The following is a 7,012-nucleotide window of genomic DNA, read 5'->3' as shown; positions in this document are numbered from 1 at the left end:
GAAATGGTGGGAGCAGAGTTGGCAGGGGAGGGGAAGTGACGGGGTGGAGAAAATATTCCAGTCGCTCAGCATTGTACAGCTAAATTGCATTCAGGCTCTTTTGTGTAGAGTAATGAAATGTTATCTAAAATGCAGCGTGAATTTTTAATTTTCTCCCTGTCACTGGATGCTGTAACCACGTAATTAACAAAGAACTGGAGATAGTCATTTGCAGTGAATGGGCATAAGCAAGCACCCAAGTTAGCTACCACCTGCTTAAAAGAGTTTCATTTGTGAGCATTTAGTTTCGGAGGGTGAAGGGAGAGACATGAGTCCAGATGGAAAGCAGGTCTGAATTCCCCGTCCGTTTGTGACTTTCCTTTGCTAAGAAGGACACCTCCTCCATCCAAGGTTGAGTGTATGTGTGGCCTGTGAAGTGGACCAATAATAATAACAATAGCACTTGTTAAGAACTTACTACATGCCAAGCACTGTTCTAAACAATGAGGTAGATTCAAATTAGTAACGTCTGTAGTATGATGACAGCTGGAAAGTTCTGACACTGTCTATGATGGGCATGGTGACCATACTCAAGGCCTCTAGAGGCAAGGGGGAGACAGAGGTGGGCAAGTAAGGTTCTTTCTCCCTGGGAGATGGACATGGGTGTGGGGGGTGGTCCCTGGCATTTCCTGGCACGGTCACCAAAGAAGGCAGGTGCAGTTTGGAATTAAAACAAGATAAGGGCCCTTGTTTTGTCCTCCAGAGCCACAAACAGACGGCCACTAGTTTGAATCCAAACAGAATCTACCTTTTATTTCCCTCTCCACTATTTCTCACTTGGGGTCGACTGTTGAATCTATCTGCGCCCACTCAGCTGGCTAGAAGCTGGTAGCTCTGAAACCCAGGATTTTTGTCCCAAAATAAGAATGAAACTTTCTCATTCATTCAGTTGTACTTATTGAGCACTTACTGTGTACAGAGCACTGTACTCAGCGCTTGGGAGAGTACAATATAGCAATAAACAGTCACATTCCCTGCGTTCTTATTTGAGAGATGCTACAAGGTGGGGGCCTTTGAATTTTGGTTTTGATTTGAATTTTTGAAGACAGTGAAAGGGGGTAATGTTGGTATTTGTTAAGCACTTACTTTGTGCCAAGCACTGTTCTAAGCCCTGGGATAGATACAAGGAAATCAGGTTGGTCCACTTGGGACTCACAGTCTTCATCCCCATTTTACAGATGAGGTAACTGAGGCCCAGAGAAGTTAAGTGACTTGCCCAAGGTCACACAACTGACAAATGGCGAAGCCAGGATTAGAACCACGACTTCTGACTCCCAAGCCTGTGTTCTTCTCACTAAGCCACGCTTTCTACCCTCTGGGAAAATGAAGTCTTGAGAATCCATCCCTGAAAAACGGAAGTGTGGAAAGGAAGGCCTTTCTGGTGACTCCATTTCCCTCCATCTCTATTTGAGGAATGATTTCCACGGGGTAAATAATGAAGGCCAAAGAGGGATCCAGCAGACCTAGATCCATCAGCCTGGCGAGGTCTGCTTCCCCCATTTTTCTCCCCGCTTCAAGGCACACTTGCAGGAGTTCAGAGAGTGAAATTGCAGTTTCAACGATGGCGCCTCTCCTGATTTTTTAAAAAATTCCCAGCCATGTCTGCCAGGGTGCCCCCGAAACAAACACAGAATCGCTTTTGTTTCCTAGAAATAACCCCTCACCTTCCTTCCCAAAGCCCCCTTGTCTTGAAATGGTTGTCTTCCATCCCAGCCGGCAGGCTGAGTAGGCCAGGCAGTCCTGCTGGCTTTAATTAGGAGGAGTGTCAGCAGCCTGCAGACGAGAGTCAGCAGGGGGTTCGGCACTGAAACGTGTTCAATAAACTGCTTTGGATAATCAGAGGTCACTGCGTCCCTCCAGCTGCCGGCTGCATTTCTCTTCTTCCTTGGCTCCTCTCTTAGCGCTTGTTTATTTTACCATTTACACCTCATTAGTTGGAAGTAAACCGTCAGCCCTAAGCCGCGTTGCTCTGGGCCTGGGGTGCTCATCATTAGGAGAGAGTGAGGGGAGGGAGCAGTGGAGTCAGGAAAAAATAAAATCATGTTGCATGTGTACCAACTAATATCATTATGTACCCCATAAATGCATATTCCAGCGATGCAGACCAAGGCATTTTGAAAAAATGCTCTTGCCTCTGGGCTGTGGAGGATCACAACCCAGAGGATGAGATCCAGCATTTGGACAGTGACTGTCAGTCAGTCTATTGGATTTATTGAGTGCTTACCGTGTGCAGAGCACTGTATTATGCACTTGGAAGAGTACACTAGAACAATAAACAGAACATTCCCTGACCACAACAAACTTACCATCTAGAGGGGAAGACAGGCATTAATATAAATGAATAAATTACTGATATGTATGTGGAAGAAGCAGACAAGCAGCTAGATGGATAAACGATAAAGGAAGAACCGTTAGCATGGTTATAGATTATGGCAGAATAATAATAATAATACTATTTGTATTTGTTAAGCATTTACTATGTGACAAGCACTGTTCTAAGCACTGGGGTAGGGGCCTTTGAATTTTGGTTTTGATTTCAATTTTGGAAGAAAGTGAAAGGAGGTAAGGTTGGTATTTGTTAAATTTTTACTATGTGCCAAGCACTGTTCTAAGCTCTGGCGTAGATACAAGGTCATCAGGTTGTCCCACATGGGGCTCACAGTCATAATCCCCCTTTGACAGATGAGGTAGCTGAGACCCAAAAAATTTAAGTGACTTGCCCCAAGTCACACACCTGACAAGTGGTGAAGTCAGGATTAGAACCGACGACCTCTGACTCCCAAACCGGTGCTCTGTTCACTAAGCCACACTGCTTCTCATGGACCTGCTGCAGAAAAATCTATCCATAGAGTCGCTATGAACCAGAAATGACTGGATGGCACTTGATGATAATAATGTACGTAAGTGTTGGGGGGCTGGAAGATGGATAAATAAAGGGAGCAAGTTAGAGAGACAGAGAAGAGAATGGGAGGAAAAGGAAAGGAGAGCAAGAAAGGCCTCTTGGAGAAGAAACTGGAAACCAAGGCTTCTGGTTTCAATTCTGAAATAAAGAATTCGGTGGGTTTTCTGTTGTATTCCCCCATGCGCCAATACAGTGCTCTGCACATAGTAAAGTGCTCAATAAATATCATTGATTGATTTAGCTTCAGGGTAGGTAAATGTTAATTGAAAGAGAAATGAGTCGAGGAGAATAATAATAATTGTGGTATTTGTTAAGCACTAACTATCTGCCAAGCTTACAGTCTACGGGAGGAGACAGGCATTACCGATAAGGGAAGTAGGAGAGTTTAGGGATATGTAACATAAGTGCTGTGAGGTTGGGGTGGGGTGAGAATCAAAGTGCTTTAGGGTGAAGTGGAGCTGGGGTGGGGAGATCTAAATCTTTATCGGATTCAGATTCAAATTCATCATGAAGCAGAAGGGTCAGTGTATAGGTGGGGAAATGATAATAATAATAATGTTGGTATTTGTTAAGTGCTTACTATGTGCAGAACACTGTTCTAAGCGCTGGGGTAGACACAGGGGAATCAGGTTGTCCCACGTGGAGCTCACAGTCTTCATCCCCATTTAACAGATGAGGGAACTGAGGCCCAGAGAAGTTAAGTGACTTGCCCACAGTCACACAGCTGACAAGTGGCAGAGCTGGGATTCGAACTCATGAGCCCTGACTCCAAAGCCCGTGCTCTTTCCAATGAGCCACGGAAATGAGGCCTTAGTTAGGGAAGGCCTCTAGGAAGAGATGTGAATTTAGGATGGCTTTGAAGGTGGAGAAAGTGTTGATCCAGCGGATCCTAAGGGTGGGGGGAGTTCCAGGCCAGAGGGAGTACTTGGGCAAGGGGTCAGCGGCGAGACAGAAAAGACTGAAGTACATAGAATAGGTTGGCCTTGGCGCAGTGTGCTGCTAATGGGAAATTAGAGAGATTTGAGAGATTGGAGGTTTCAGTCCAATTTGGCTTGGAGGTGGAAAGTGGGAAGAATGGCTCAAAATCAATCAGTAATCAATCATATTTACTGAGTGCTTACTGTGTGCAGAGCACTGTACTAAGTGCTTAGGAGAGTACATACAGTATAACAGAGTTGGTAGGCACATCTCCTGCCTACAAGGATCTTACAGCTAGAAGCCCAGGGAAGGTGTCAGGCCAGAGACCCAAACTGAGAACTTTCTAGGGCTCAGGCAGATTCTCTGCGATCCTCAGGATTGCTCAATTTAATCCATCTAGCCCTGTACCCCAGGGGCCCCGCTGGCATCCCAGAGAATATGGAACCGCCTGGGAGAGGAAGTTGGAACTGGGGAGAGATACCACCCCTCCCCATACCTCTCCCCATTCCAGTGACACCACTAGCGTGGCCCAGTGGATAGAGCACTGGCCTGCGGTCAGAAGGACCTTGGTTTTAATCCCGGTTCTGACCCTTGTCTGTTGTGTGACCATGAGCAATTCACTTCACTTCTCTGTCCTCAGTTCCCTCATCTGCAAAATGGGGATTGAGACTGGGAGCCCACGTGGGACAGAGACTGTGACCAACCCATTCCATTCCAACACTCAGTACAGTGCTTGGCACACGGTGAGCGATTAACAAACACCACAATTATTAATACTATTACCAATTGGTATTCACAAAGGATTGTACAGTGTACCTAACAGCCTCCCTGAGTCACAGTGGCATTTTGGACACCCGTGCACTAACGTGGATGCTTTGATGACAGGAATGGGCTCATTAACATGTAGGGAAAGGAGACAAGTTTTCAAGAGCCCAGATATTTTAAGACACGCAGAAGACTCCAGACGAAGAGTCCTAGGGGCAAGCATGGAGGGGAGGAGAAAGGCGGTTGGAGCTGGAATTGTATAACCTCTACGCTCCATCCACTAGTGATGTGGAAGTTCTCTGACTGTGCCCGTACTGCTTCCTGTCTCTGCCCCTGCTTTCATCTGAGGGCAGACAGGGTGGAGTGGGTTCATTCACTCCGTGATCTGGAATTGCCCTCAGTGGCCATGGAGAAGAGTTGGCATTCCAGGGCTAATTTTGTGGCCACCCAACAAGTATTATGGTGCCCAAGGAGGAGGCTCAGAACCTGACAAGAGTAGGAATGCTCCAGAGGAAGAGCTGACTGAGGATGCTTGTCTGCTGAACAGTTTAGATGCCCCATCTCTCGCTGTGTCACCACAGCAACCTCTCCTTCCCGCACCCACCTCACTCACCTAGAGGTAAACCTAAATGCCCACGATAGGAAGAACGAGAGAATATGTAGCCATACTGTCTATTTCCCAGGGCTCCCAAAGTGCAGTAGTAACGTGTGCCCCTCTGCAGCCAACTCTTTGTAGAGGGAATAGTGAACTGAAAACTCACTGTGGGCATGGAATGTGTCTACCAACTCTCTTGTACGGTACTCTCCCAAGTACTTGATGCAGTGCTCTGTACATAGTAAAGGCTCAATAAATACCATTGATTGATTTATAGTAGCAGTTTTCCTGTGAATTCATCACCAACCCCCCCCCCCCCCCCCCCCGAGGAAAAAGACAACTGAAGCAATCTAAGCTGCCAGCGCCTGATAGTAGCTTATGGCTATCTATGAACTTGGCTGAGGCTTCAATCAATCAATCAGTCAATGGTATTCATTGAGGGCTTAGTTTGTGCAGAGTACTGTATTAAGCTTTAAAGAAAGTACAGCGCATGAGAGGTGCTAGACACCTATCCTGCCCACAAGGAACTCAACCGCCTAGGACGCTAGCAGTCTGTCGGGTCGTGACTCTGCCAGCTGAGCCAGACGGGACCCTCTGTCCCTGAGCCAGAGTGAGCCAAATGGAGCCCCCTCAGATGCCAGTCACTCAGCACGAGGCCAACAGCCACCCGTAGCGACAATCACCGACTCTCCACTTTCTCTGACTGGAGGCTGTAGCTTTAAATCAATCAATCAATCCTGTTGCTTTCGGAAGCCAGGGCTGCCAACTCCCTTAAGAGAAGCTCGGGAAGCAATCACTGTGGAAACTCTTTCTTCCTGTGGTTTTATTTTACTTCTGTCTACAGCCCTCTGAAGACATTAAGTCTCAGCTCTTTGGGAAATTACTTCTGTGTGTTGTGATTTCCAGACATGTCGCACACTGAAACACACAGACACCCATCCCCTCACATTCCCTGATACAACCCTCCCTCCCCCAACACACACACATGCATCATCATACATTCAGAAATACATACACACATCCCTGGGAGACTACACACAGACTTACATTCACTCTTGGACACATGCAGAGTCATTCATAGAAAGACATACACACCCCAGCTACCAGACATACATTTGTGTACATGCACACACACACACACACAGTTGATCAGCTCTTCCCAGGGCCAAAAGACAGGCCGAATGATGTGATCAGGGGTCCGGATACCAAGGTTAATCTGTTAACACAAAAAGACAGCACGGGCTTCATCCTGAGCCACAGACATCAATATGTTTTAAACGGCTGCCACTTACTGTTCTGAAGAGGGATAAATTGCACCCTGAAAACAGAAGACAGAGAGGAACGTCCTCCTGTCGTTTTCCCAAGAAATAATGAGCCCTTTTAATAGTTAATAGGAATCAGAAAATCACTCCTCTGTCAGGTAAGTGTCAGGTTTAGGTTAAAGCAGATCAGTAGGGCAGGGAAGGGTCTGCGTTTTCAACAAAAGGATGGGAAGGAAGGTGATAAAGACCTCTGGAGGTGCAAGGGGAGGGAAAGGGAAAGCCCCGGTCAGGTGGTTATGGCAGTAGAAGACATGGGGAAAGGACAGTAGAAGGACAAGCAAGGCTAAATTGGGCACGTCTGGGCTTTCTCCAACAATGGGGAAGAGCCGCCAAGTCCCAGAAGGATCTCATTTGGGGTTCACCTAGTCCTATTTGGTTGCACCCACGTGGGAACAGAGTGACGATGGCGGTGAAAGATGTAAGGACCAAATCCTGCAGAGGGAATCTGTGGGGACAGTCAGGCAGCAGCAG

Source organism: Ornithorhynchus anatinus, chromosome 5 (assembly GCF_004115215.2).
Source record: "Ornithorhynchus anatinus isolate Pmale09 chromosome 5, mOrnAna1.pri.v4, whole genome shotgun sequence".
Classification (NCBI taxonomy): domain Eukaryota; kingdom Metazoa; phylum Chordata; class Mammalia; order Monotremata; family Ornithorhynchidae; genus Ornithorhynchus; species Ornithorhynchus anatinus.
Note: the sequence above shows the minus strand (reverse complement) of the source record.